At 44.9% G+C, this 12,920-nt stretch overlaps 1 pseudogene; it reads right to left on the bottom strand.

The window, feature by feature from the left end:
• Positions 1-321: 321 nt before the first annotated feature.
• Positions 322-1,624, bottom strand: LOC138380278 (protein ENTREP3 pseudogene; annotated as a pseudogene).
• Between the last annotated feature and the right edge of the window lie 11,296 nt (positions 1,625-12,920).

The raw sequence follows: 12,920 nt of genomic DNA, 5'->3' as shown, positions 1-12,920 counted from the left end.
TTAAGGATGAAAACCATATCATCATTTCAATAGATGCAGAAAATGCATTCGATAAACAATTCAGCACCCTTTCATGATAATGATCCTCAACAAACTAGGCATATTAGCAACATACCTCAAAATAATAAAGACCACATATGACAAACTCACAGCCAACATCACACTTAAAGGGAAAAGTTAAAAGCATTCCCCCCAAGAATGGGAATACGACAATGATGCCCACTTTTAGCACTCTCATTCAACATGATACTGAGGGGCTCGGGTGGGAGGGATCACAGCTGGGCATGGGCCACACCTGGGCGGCTGCCTCCATGGGGGTACCCTCCTCCTTGGCTCAGGGGAGTTGGGTCCCACCCAGGGTGGCCAGCCCTCCAGCTGGTGGCAGCTGCAGGAAGCTGTGGGGGCACCCAGGGAGGGTGGGGCCCCTGGGGCAGAGCAGGAATAGGAGTGGGCAGCCTGTGGGGGCTGTTGTGGCAGGGGGCTGTCCTCAAAGGGGCCTGTAGGCCACAGTCCAGGCTGAGGCAGTAGCCCGGGCTGCTATGTTGGATAGAGCGGAAGAGCATGTAGTCAACAGAAGCAAACAGAGCCCTGCAGCTCCAGCAGGTGCGAGTCCTTCGACAGGCTGGAGCCCCTGGGATGTTGCCCTTAGCTCACAGCACCAGAGGCCACTGTCCACAGACACATCTACAGTGGAGGCCACTGGCTCACAGCTGCAAGAGCCATCATGAAGCTGAGGATCAAAGAGAGTGGCCTGGCTGTGTCCTCATTGCCCCATGACAGCCTCATAAGAAGGGGGGCAGTCAGTAGGGTGCGAGGGCACTGGGCTGTCCACGGAGCCATTGCACGTGATGCTCCGTGTATCTGATTCTGAGCTGCAGGTGTACTCTGCGGGACAGTAGGGTAGTGGGCACACAGGCAGTACAAATTCTTCCAGGTCTAGCAACTAGGAGCAGGGTAGCAGTGTAGGAGGGGGGCCAGGGCGAGGACGTGCAGCCCAGAGGCCCCAGGGGGCCTGAGACTGAGGCTCAGGAGCCAGTGTATGCATGAGGTCCCAAGAGAAGATTTGGATGCAGCAGACGACAGCAGAGAGGGGACAGATTATGGCGGCACATGTGGTGAGCCTGCAGACGCTCAACAGCAGGTTCTTGAGGGCCCCTCGGCTTCATCATAGGGGGAGTTAGGGGCAACTTTCAGTTCCTGCCCTGACTCTGGATAGGGCTGGAGCAGGGGAACAGAGGAGCAGCACACACAGACCTTTCCTTCCATGGAGCATTCTCCAGAGTCTCAGGCCAGCTGAGCATTCTTACAGGAGAGAACAGAGCCAGCCATACTAAGCGTGACACAGGGCACCAAAAATAAGGAAAAGGAAGCCACTAGAGTGAATGGCTGCTTCCAGGACACAGTGCCAACCCCCCAAAGATGGGCAAGACCTCTTCACACTCTCGGGGGTGGTGACGGAGGAGGCCACCCTGCTGAAGGTGATCACCAGGATGCCCAGGTGCTGGGCCAGCCCCAGCCTGAGCAGGGCCTGCAGCCAGGGTCTGTGGAGGAGGAGACGGGGAAGGCCCCGGGTGCTGGGCCGGCAGGTCAGATAGCAGCTGAAGTCACCAGGTGAGGGCACCATGCCTGCTGCCCAGGTTGCCTGAGAGTCATTCGGCACCCTCTGGTGCTTAGGAGCATCTCAGAGGCACCCAAGGCCCCTTTCTCCTCTCCACCCTCCTTGCTCTACAGACCACCACCTACCTGAGTTCCCTGAGGCATGGCCTGGATGCCAGCTGGGGCAGGGCCCAAGTAAGGGGCATCACAGAGGGACACTGGGGTGCTTCCTCCCCACCACGGGCATTAGATGGGCACCGTGCCCAGGGCAGTGATGAGGACGTGGGAACAGTGGCTCAATGCGTCTCCCTGGGGAAGAGGGATGACGAGAAGGGCTGGTCCTGCAGGGAGGAGAGGGTGCAGTCCAGAGCCCAGTAAAGGGAGAAGGATGGAAAGAGATCTAGAGAAGAAGGGAGGGATTGGTGCCTCCAGAGGCGAGGTTGGTTTGCCCACTGGGTGTCCAGTGGGGTCTGGGGCCACCTGGTGAAGAGAGGCTGTGGTGCCACTGTCTCCTGGGTCACCTGCCCAGTTCCCCTCCCCACCATGCTCTGCTCCCCCAGCTCGAGCTGCAGCAGGTCTGGGACTCAATATGATGTTATATTTGAAAAACAATTTCAGTAAAGTTTCAGGATGCAAAATCAATGTACAGAAATCACTAGCATTTCTATATATAAATAACCTAGCCAAGAACCAAGTCAAGAAGGCAATCCTATTTACAATAAAAAAAAAAAATCTCTAGGAATATATTTAGCCAAGGAGTTAAAGATCTCTACAAGGAAAACTATGAAGCACTGATGAAAGAAATCGTAGATGACACAAACAAAAGGAAAAACATCCCATGTTCATGGGCTGGAAGAAATAATATAATGAGAATGATCGTACTGCCCAAAGCAATCTACAGGTTCAATGCAATCCCTATGAACAAATCAGAAAAAAAAATACCTTGTGTAAGACAAAATCAGAACGTTTTCAGAAGTTGCAGGCAAATGTTGTGACTTCACAGGAAGGAATGTTTTCTTATCTAGGAAAATAAAAAAGGCTCCAAGGAAAAGATGGACAAACCCAATTCTATTGAAATGAAGAAGAATCCATCAAAAGGTAGAATGATATTAAAAGATAAACTGCAAGAAAATATTTCTGAAAGAAAATATTTACTGACCCTAGTAATGAAAAAGAAATAGTGTTCAGAATATGTTAAAAAAAAAAAAAAACCTGCAAACGAGTTAAATGTGAGAAAATGACTGGAAACTATTTCACAGAAGATGAATGATCACATAGGAAAAATGCTCAAACAACAGCAACCAGTATAAAGCAATAAGTATTCACAAAGATATTCTGTTTAACACCAGCTGGGCAGAAAGAAATGAGTTTGATAATTTCAAGTGTTGGTAAATCACAAGAATGAACACACATGCGTGAAAGGAGAGAATGTTAATGTATACATACTTTATTGGCACTTCCCACTAAATTTGAATTTATCAACATAGCAGTTTTATCCCAATGGGGAAAAAAATTCATGTTGCATTCACACCTTGGGACAAAAACAAGAATGATATTGTCAACAAGATCAAAAAATTAAAGTTGAAACAACCCAAGTCCCATGAGCAGTGCAATGGGTGAGTAAACCGGGTGACCCGGGACTTCAGATGGCAGCATGTTTGCAACAAACTGACCCAAGGAAACCAGAAATAAACTGTATCCGGATAATATTAATGGCATATATATAGCAACATTGTTACTGAAAACTCAAAAGAGACAAAACTCTACATGGTGATAAAGAGATAATAAAGCTGTAAAGGATAACAGCAGATTCCACTAGTAAGATGCTTTGCTTAAAAAAAACAAAAACAAAAAAATGAATCACAACTTTGACCAAAGGGTGCCAGAGGGAAGGATACCAGGGAGGCACACCAGAACTGCCAAGGTCTATTGATTTCCCTGGGTGGTATGAACCTGGGTGTTTACATTCTCATTATTTCATCTTAGTTGGCATCAAACAATTTATGATTGCAAGAACTCTATTTTGTTCTTCAGACCTTAACACACAATCTACTCAGGTTCCAACGTAATAAATAAAATTCTTACACTGAAATCATGGAACACAATTCTTAAATGCTCGAGGAAAAAGCAATTATATGGCAGCAAGATTCTACAAAGGAAAGCAAAGGGATGCAGCTCAGGCAGGCAGCCTGCATCACCCCCAGTTCACAAGGGACCCCACACTCCCATAGGTCAGCACATTCCCAAGCTTGGGGCCCACCTGACCCTGCAGATGGAGCCCAGGGTGGCTCACTCCAAAGCAGTGCCTCAGGGAAATTTGAGCAGCCAGAAAACTGAATTCCATGGAAAAACCACAAATTGTACCCCATAAACCAGCCATGCATACAAAATGTAAACCTGTCACATTTCTTTGTTTTTTGGCTATATAAGCAAGAACTCATAACTTCAGAGCACTGAGCCCATTTCTATGGAGACTGTATTTTCCCAAATGGCCATTCCCAGCTTTTCACTTGAATAAAGTCTTTAAAACTGGAATCTGATCCTCTGGACTATTTGAGGTTGACAAGTCCAAATAAGGCAACTACAGAACTGTAACCAATCAAGTATTTAACCTGGTTTGGCTCCTCATGCACCTTATAAAGTCTTTCCTTCAAGCTGTAAACTAATAATAAAATCCTAAGCTCCCCCAGCTGTCCCAGTGCACCCCTCTTGGGACACCATGAAAAACCTTAAAAGTGAGTTTCATTTCCTAATAGGAAGGGAAGTGGCACACGGCCTTGTTAGACCAGCCCCTCCCCCTCGTGGAATTTAGACACAATTTCCATTATTAATCTTAAAAGAGAGATAACACGACTGACAAAGCAAAGTTCTGGTAATAAAATACCAAATTATAAACAAGACCTAAGGCCAGCAAGGCAAGGTTTAAGTCAGGCGTTACAAGCCATAAAACCTAAACAGGCTTTTTTTTTTTTTTTTGATATCACGTCACAGACAACACACCCCCTGATTTTAACTTAAGCATTCCTTCCTAGAGTCCAAATTTTTAGACAAAGATTAGCACTCTCAACCAATTGGCAATTAAAGAATCTCTAAACCCACCTATTACTAGTAAGCCCCCGCTTTGGGATGTCCTGCCTGTTCAGCCCAACCAATGTATACCTTCTATGCATTCATTTTTTATTTTATCTGCACTTTCTGTCTCTCTGAAATGTGTATGAGCAGACTGTAATCCACCGCCCCCGGAGCATTCGTTCAAGGGTTTTGGGTTTCTGTCACTCATTTTCTGCTCAGAATAACCTTATTTATTTTAGAGAGTTTAGGTTTTTTCCTTTAACAATCCACGAGGCCTCACTTTAAACAGAAGGGAGAGACTGGGGACCCACACACTGACTCGGGACCCTCCCCCGATGACTCTCCCGCCGTCACCGCACAATCTGGGGACACGCGTGGCTGCGGCCGCGGAGCTGCCCGGAGAGGGCCCCGGGCCGAGGTCGCCGCGCAGGGACGGGACAGAAGGCCCCGGGGGGACCGAGGGCCGAGCTGCGCCAGCGGCGACTCGGGTCCGCTGACTCGGGAGCGGACCGCGGGGAGACCCGGGTCCCGCCACAGCCGGCTCCAAACAGCCTCCGCTCCGCGTCTGGAGGCGCCGGGCCCCGCACACTCACCGTTTCCCGGCTCCGCGGGGTCCCAGCGTCCTCCCCACGACTCCAGAGACGAGTCCAGGTCCCAGTGTAGGTGACGGCGCGACAGAAGCTGTGGCGCAGGCACCTGGGGCCTTTCCGAAGAGCGAAGAGGCGACCCCGAGCGCTGCCGGCGCGACCCACGGGGAGTGGAGAGAGGTTAAAGGTCGCCTCCTTCCCGCGGCGCGTTTGAAAAGACCTAAGCCAGGCCCCGCCCCCGGGCCCCTGATTGGATGTGGCGTCAGCCCCGCCCCCTGAGGCCTGAGTGACAGGTGAAGCGAAGGGAACCGTGGACCTGCGGAGCCAGACCTGACAGGTGCTACCCACAGCTTCTCTCAAACCCGGCTCCCTCCCTGCGCCCTGCTCACAGGGTATTTCCATTTCAGCCCAACCGGCTCCACATCGCTGAAAGGGGCTCTGTCGTCGTCCACACTCAATGGCTGTTCCTGCTTCTTCTTCCTGGCTGGGGTCACAAGTGTGAGCAGGAAATTCCCGACTCAGTGTCCAGTGGAGCGATCCTGTCACCTCAGAGCAGAAGAGCCCAGACCAGGCCAAGCAAAACGGGAACTGCAGGGAGGGCCTGATGTCCTCCAGGGGTCACGAATTTGGGAGTAGGCATAGCAAAGAGTTCCTCACACACTCCTCTAACCTAGTGGAAACGCTCCCTCCTTCCAGTCCTTCATTTTCACCTATAGGAAAACTCACCTGGGGTTAGTTTAAGCTTCTGACCTAAATAAACTGTCACATTCATAAACCCTTTCTCCAGGATACAAGCCAAACAATTCTTTATCTGAGCCTGACTTTCACAGATATTCTTCACATATAGAAATTACACTGTGAACTAAAATAATATCTTAAGCACCCCCCCAGAGCTGACTGAATTGATCCCCTCTTGTCTAAAGGAACCCCAGAAATACCCTAAAGCTGAGTTAACTGCTGGCCATGAGGAGGGAGGTCAGACATGCCTGGTCATGCCCCCTTTCCTTCTTGGAGATATCCCTTGGGTATATGTCCTGTATGTATGCAGTGGCTTGTCCCTGATCAACAGACTTCCTTATCTTAAAACATTCAAATCCTTGGATGGGCATGGTGGCTCATGCTTGTAATCCTAGCACTCTGGGAGGCCAAGGCGGGAGGATTGCTTCAGGTCAGGAGTTCAAGACCAACCTGAGCAAGAACAAGACTCCGTCTCTACCAAAAATACAAAAAAAAAAAAAAAAAAAAGCTAGGTGTGGAGGCCTGTGCCTCTAGTCCCAGTTACTCGGGAGGCTGAGGCAGGAGGATCACTTGAGCCCAGGAGTTTGAGGTTGCAGTGAGCTATGATCAAGCCACTGCACTCTACCTGTGGCAACATAGTGAGACTCTGTCTCAAAAAAAAAAAAAAAGTCCAAGCCTTTAGCCTAGCCAAAACTTCATTTCTTTAACCAATTACAAATCAAAGAATCTTTAAACTCACCTATAACCTATTATCCCCTGCTTTGAATGGCCTGCCTTTTGGGCCAAACCAATGTAGTCCTTCCCTGTATTGATTTATAACTTTACTTGTATTAATAATTTGTGTCTCCCTAAAATGTATAAAACCAAACTGTAACCCAGCTATGGAGCGATCACTTGTGTAAGCCTTCTTGGGCATGACTCTCTGGGCCATGGTCACACCTATTTGCCTCACAATAAATCTCTTTAAATTATTTTACAGAGTTTGGGTTTTTTTTCCTTTGACAGGCTCAAAGGCCATCTCATCTTTCTTTGCTTACTGAGCCTCTTGTAAAGAGAAGGGGTAAAAGGGGTTGGTGACAGAAAGCAAGCTCTGTGCAAGCTATCATGACTTGCTCAATGGTTATCAGCAAACAGTAGGTGGTCTGGTGGATCTTGTCATCAGCAGTCTGTGGTCATCAGTTCCAGACTCTGGATCACTTTTCCTACAATATAGTTTTCTAATCTGGTGTCCAGCAGCTGTGTAAGCAGGTTTTTGCTAAACTTTTAAGACAGAACAAGCTGAAAGCATGCCTACTGGAAGCAAAATAGCTTCCCTTTAGCTAGCTGAGAGTTAGTCTGAAGGGCCTTGAGAGTGTGCTTACATTAGGGCCTGGCTAGGTTATGGGGACAGGCCAGAGAGTTTGTGAGGCAAATCTGGGTGTGTTGAGGGGGCCCAGGGCTACTGGAGCTAGTCACAGAGTTGGGGAGGATTTGGAGGGAAGAATTGAAAGTAGGGTGGGTGCTCAGCCCAGAAGGGGAAGTCAAGAGTTAAGGGACTGCAGTAGATATGTTGTGGGTGTGTGCCCTGTCATCCAGAAATAACGGAGAGGATCAGAATCCAGTTTTAAAGAGTTTATTCAAGAGAAAGGCTGGCAATGGTGATTTAGGAAAACAGACTCCAGAGAAATGGCCTCACTGCCCCAAAGTTAAGTTAAATTATTTGTTATATAAGCAAAAACAAAGAAATTTAAGAGGATCAAAAACTTTTCTAAGGGCTGGGCGTGGTGGCTCGTGCCTGTAATCCTAGCACTCTGGGAGGCCGAGGCGGGCAGATTGTTTGAGCTCAGGAGTTCGAGACCAGCCTGAGCAAGAGCAAGACCCCGTCTCTACTAAAAATAGAAAGAAATGATCTGGACACCTAAAAATATATATAGAAAAAATTAGCTGGGCATAGTCCCAGCTACTTGGGAGGCTGAGGCAGAAGGATTGCTTGAGCCCAGGAGTTTGAGGTTGCTGTGAGCTAGGCTGACGCCACAGCACTCTAGCCAGGGCAACAGAGTGAGACTCTGTCTCAAAAAAAAAAAAAAAAAATTTTTTTCTTTCTATACAAGACTGATTTATGAGTTGTAACTATTTAAAGTTTTTTTCCTTTTCTGTGGTGCTCATTTTATTTCATTTCAGCTGCTTTCATTTCCTTCTGAATTTAAAAGAATATATTTAGTAATCAATCTTTGTGTGTGTGGCAAGGTCTCTCTCTGTTGCGAAGGCTGTGGTACAGTGGCATCATCATAGTTCACTGCAACCTCAAATTCCTGGGCTCAAGCAATCCTCCTGCTTCAGCTTCCCGCCTCACCCTCCCTAGTAGCTGGAATTAGAGGCACACGCCACCATACCCAGTTAATTTTTCTATTTTTTGTAGAGATGGGGTTCTCACTATTGCCCAGGATGGTCTCAAACTCCTAACCTCAAGCAATACTCCTCCTTGGGCCTCCCAGAGTGCTAGGAGTACAGGCATTACCCACCATGCCTGGCCATACACATCATAATATTAACTCATGATATCAAAAGAATAACTTAGTATCATTGTAAACTTGATCTCATCCATGATGGCAAGAGGGTATTTTAGTATATCTTGCAAAAGAGAATAACATTTGTTAGTATAAAAGTTGTCAAAAATTTGTTAAAAACTGTTAAGAAACTTCCTAAGAAACATGTATAGAAATCTTGGTGGCCAAAAACAAATATGTACTGTTTTTAATCACATATAATGAAACATAATTGAATATGAATGGAGTCAGTAGATTCAGCTGTGAATAACAGGAAACACTAAAAGTTTCCTGAAAAGAGAAAGGTGCTCATTCTCACATGAAAGTTCTGGGTGAGACTAGTCACTGCACAATGCAGCAGAGGAACAAGTTCCCATCCAATTGATTTTGAGGGCAGCATGGTAGCTGTCATGCTGAATCAGGAACAGAGTCATAACCGGTAGAAAAAAGGTGCTTGCAATACAAATTAGACCATATACCACTACATCGATAGATTAGGAGAACTGAGCACCAGAGAATACCCCACTTATGATAGTTGGAATTCTCTGCTGAAGACATTGCAATGCCTGAAAGAAAGTCAAACAGCTAATGAATCTTTAATGTGGAGCTTCTGGAGACATCTTTGGAAATCTACACCTCTGAGAAAAATAACAGTCAAGTGATTGTGAGGATATTGTTGAAGGGCAAGCTAAGGAATCAGGAAAATGGGCTGGAAGCAGGTGTCCCCATAGCCGATTTGAATCTATATGTCTCCCTGTATGGTGCCTCCAAAACATGACTAAGGCCTTCCTCATATTTGCCTTCAAAATCTCTAGAACATAAACTATTGGACAAATGTACCATGGAATCATGCAACTCAAACTCTACATTTTATTGTGCTATCACAGGTCTCTCCCCTCAACTCCAAAGGCAATTACCTCATAGGGTCTTTCTCCACTCCCCTTTCCTGTGCTTGAAAGGAACTATGACAATCGGATGCTTTCCCAATTCCTTACATAACTCAGATTTCTCTCATATATTTATAGTATGGCTTCTTTGATGTCTTCGATAGGCACTGGAATAAATGAAGGCTTTCCCACATTCTTTACATTCATAGGGCTTCTTTCCAGTGCGAACTCTTTCATATATATGAAGGTATGTGGAACATGTGAAGGCTTTACCACAATGGTTACATTCATAGTTTTTCTCTCTAGTGTGAGTCCTTTTATGATATTGCAATGAACTGAGACAATGAAGGCTTTTCCACATTGCTTACATCCATGGGGCTTCTCTCCAATGTGAGTCCTTCCATGTATTTGAATATACTCGGCAGACGTGAAGGCTTCACCACATTGCGTACATTCCTAGGGCTTCTCTTCAGTGTGACTTCTTTCATGTCTTTGAAATGACCTGGGAGGATAAAAGGCTTTCCCACATCCTTTACATTTGTGAGGTCTGTCTCCACTGTGCATTCTCATGTGACACTGAATGCTCCTCCACTGAGCAAATGCTTTCCCACATTGCTTGCTTCATAGGGTTTTTCTCCAGTGTGCGTCCTTTCATGTCTATGAACAGAACTGGGACAACTGAATGTTTTCCCACATTCCTTACATTCATATGGCTTCTCTCCTGTGTGAGTCCTTTCATGTCTATGAAAAGAAGTGAAAAAATCGAATGCTTTCTGACATTTCTTACATTCATATGGCTTGTCTCCAGTGTGAGTTCTTTCATGTGGTTGAAGGGAACTGGAGCAATGGAAAGCTTTCCCACATTGTTTACATTTATATGGCTTCTCCCCGGTGTGAATTCTTTCATGTTTACGATATAAACTGAGAAATGAAAAGGCTTTTCCACAAAACCTACATTTATGAGGTCCATCTCCATTGTGCATTACCATGTGTCTTCTAAAGCATGTGAGAGAAAGGAAGGTTCTTCCACATTTTGTACAATCATAGGGTTTCTTTCCAGTGGGTGGAAAGGAGTCATGTGTTCGAAAGGGGTCATGATAACCAAGGGTTTTCTCACATTGCTGGTATGTACATAGCTTATTTCCAAATTCCTCGTAGTGAAACGGTTTGTGTCCCATTCTAGCTCCGACGTGCCTGTGAAGGAATGAATGACCACTGGAGACTTCTACACACACACTGCTTTCACCTGGTTTACTCCAGGAGGACTCTTCCTATTCAGCATGTGATCTGAACTCTGACTCAAAGCTTCTCCACACAAACTACCTTCTTTACTTTCAAACAGTCTCTTTCCCATAAGACTTCTGTAAAAAAAAATGAGAAGCTCATCATTAAGACTTTTTTATAAATGACTTTTTATTTATTAATAAGTATTATACTTGCATTTTTAACATTGTTACTGAAATTGTAGGCTTTCTGTCCTGTCTGAATTTTTCCAATGTGAATGGACCACTTGCTCTGCAAGATGGCTAGTCCATATCAATCATAAAAAAATATTCACATGAGGTTTATTAATACTTTCTCAAAGTAAACTATTTTACAAATGCCAAAAACCTGTGTCAAATTTAAGTATAGTATTTTAGAGGAAATTTTCTAGGAATAAATAAATTTGATGCTTGGCTTATTTTGTTTGCTTGTTTTTAACATTTCCTAACATTCTAAGATTCGAGAGACATTGCTTTGCCTTGTGAATACAAATTACCTTAGATTTCTCCTTGGATTTTTGTACTGATCTTCAATGTTCTGGTCTTTCCATTTTTTTCCTAAAATACAGACCCAGAAATATAGTTCTGAATTATTACTAAATTATGAAAAAATTATTAGATTCTATATTCACTGTACACTGCAGCCATGCCTGATTTACTTACCACAGTATGCCGGTCCATATTCCAAATCATGGAACAGCACTGAATAGCAAGAAACGCTTATTGTCTAATTCATTGAGTGAAGTAATAGTGTCGCCCTTACCTACAGAGGCCAGGTTCCTCAAAGTTTCCTGCATCACATCTCTGTATAGATTCTTCTGGGAAGGATCCAGCAAAGCCCACTTCCCCAGAGTGAAGTTCACAGCCACATCCTCAAAGGCCACTGAGTCCTGAAAGATCCCACATGTAGAGGAGGGCAGGCGAGACTTACAGCCCTGGGGACCTATACTCTGTTGCTAAGAAGTTCACATGATGCTGTGGACTTCAAACATTTATTCCATGACTTGGTCATGAGACTCCTATTCTCTGTCTATAATCACTTCCTCCCACACACCAATTCTGATGCTACAATTGAACTATTTGGTAAATCAACAGCAGAACAGGAAATCATGTCTTGGTGAATCCAGGGAGAAAGATGTGCTGCCTGGGTCACCTATAATATCTCTTTGTACAGTGAATCTGAAGCTCCTATTGTAACAAAGATCTACGAATAATTAGTATACAGAAAAAGGTTAGCATTAGCAATCCTGAGACCTCATAACTTTGAAAATGCTTACTCATAAAGTTTTTTTTTTTTTTTTTTTTTTTCTGAGACAGCCTTGCTCTGTTGCCTGGACTAGAGTGCCATGGCGTCAAGCTCACAGCAACCTCAAACTCCTGGGCTTAAGCAATCCTTCTGCCTCAGCCTCCCAAGTAGCTGGGATTATAGGCATGTGCCACCATGCCTGGCTAATTTTTTTCTATATATATTTTTAGCTGTCCAGATCATTTCTTTCTGTTTTTTTAGTAGAGACAGGGTCTCGCTCTTGCTCAGGCTGGTCTCCAGCTCCTGACCTTGAGTGATCCTCTCACCTCGGCCTCCCAGAGTGCTAGGATTACAGGCGTGAGCCACCATGCCCAGCCACTCATAGAGTGTTAACCTTGGATGGTACGTTGGACAGGACTCCACCAATCTATCAAATAAGAGAGTCATTCCTTACTGAAACAGAAACCCAGGAGTACAAACTGTTGTGGGAAACAGTATTGAGGTAGGAAAACCAAAACTGTACTTGAAAAATTGCTGAAGGCTGAATGCAGACTAGGTTCATTTATTTATTTTCTTTTGTCATATATTGTCAATCCAGGCACAGACTAGGTTTAAAGTGAATAATTTTAGAGGGTCCAGTCTTCAAAAAAAGGAAGTAAAAGGAATAAAAAGTTTTGGTGAGGATGTTGAGAAACTGGAACTCAACAGAATGTAAAATGGCTCAGCCCCTATAGAATAAAATATGATGGCTCCTCAAAAATCAATAAGAAAATTATCATATATTCCAGCAACCCACTTCCTGGTACATTTATGTTCAACTCAAAAGAATTGAAAGCAGAATCCTGAAGAAAAATATTTGAAAACCATTGTTCACATAGGCAAGAGGTGGATCAACCCAAGTGTCCATTGATGGAAGAATTGATAAACTGTGGTGTACATACACATACAGTGAGAAGTTCTTTTTTTTTTTTTTTTTTGAGACAGAGTCTCACTCTGTTGCCCAGGCT

The sequence above is a fragment of the Eulemur rufifrons genome, unplaced genomic scaffold (genome assembly GCF_041146395.1).
Source record: "Eulemur rufifrons isolate Redbay unplaced genomic scaffold, OSU_ERuf_1 scaffold_324, whole genome shotgun sequence".
Classification (NCBI taxonomy): domain Eukaryota; kingdom Metazoa; phylum Chordata; class Mammalia; order Primates; family Lemuridae; genus Eulemur; species Eulemur rufifrons.
Note: the sequence above shows the minus strand (reverse complement) of the source record. Positions and strands in the feature narration are given on the sequence as shown.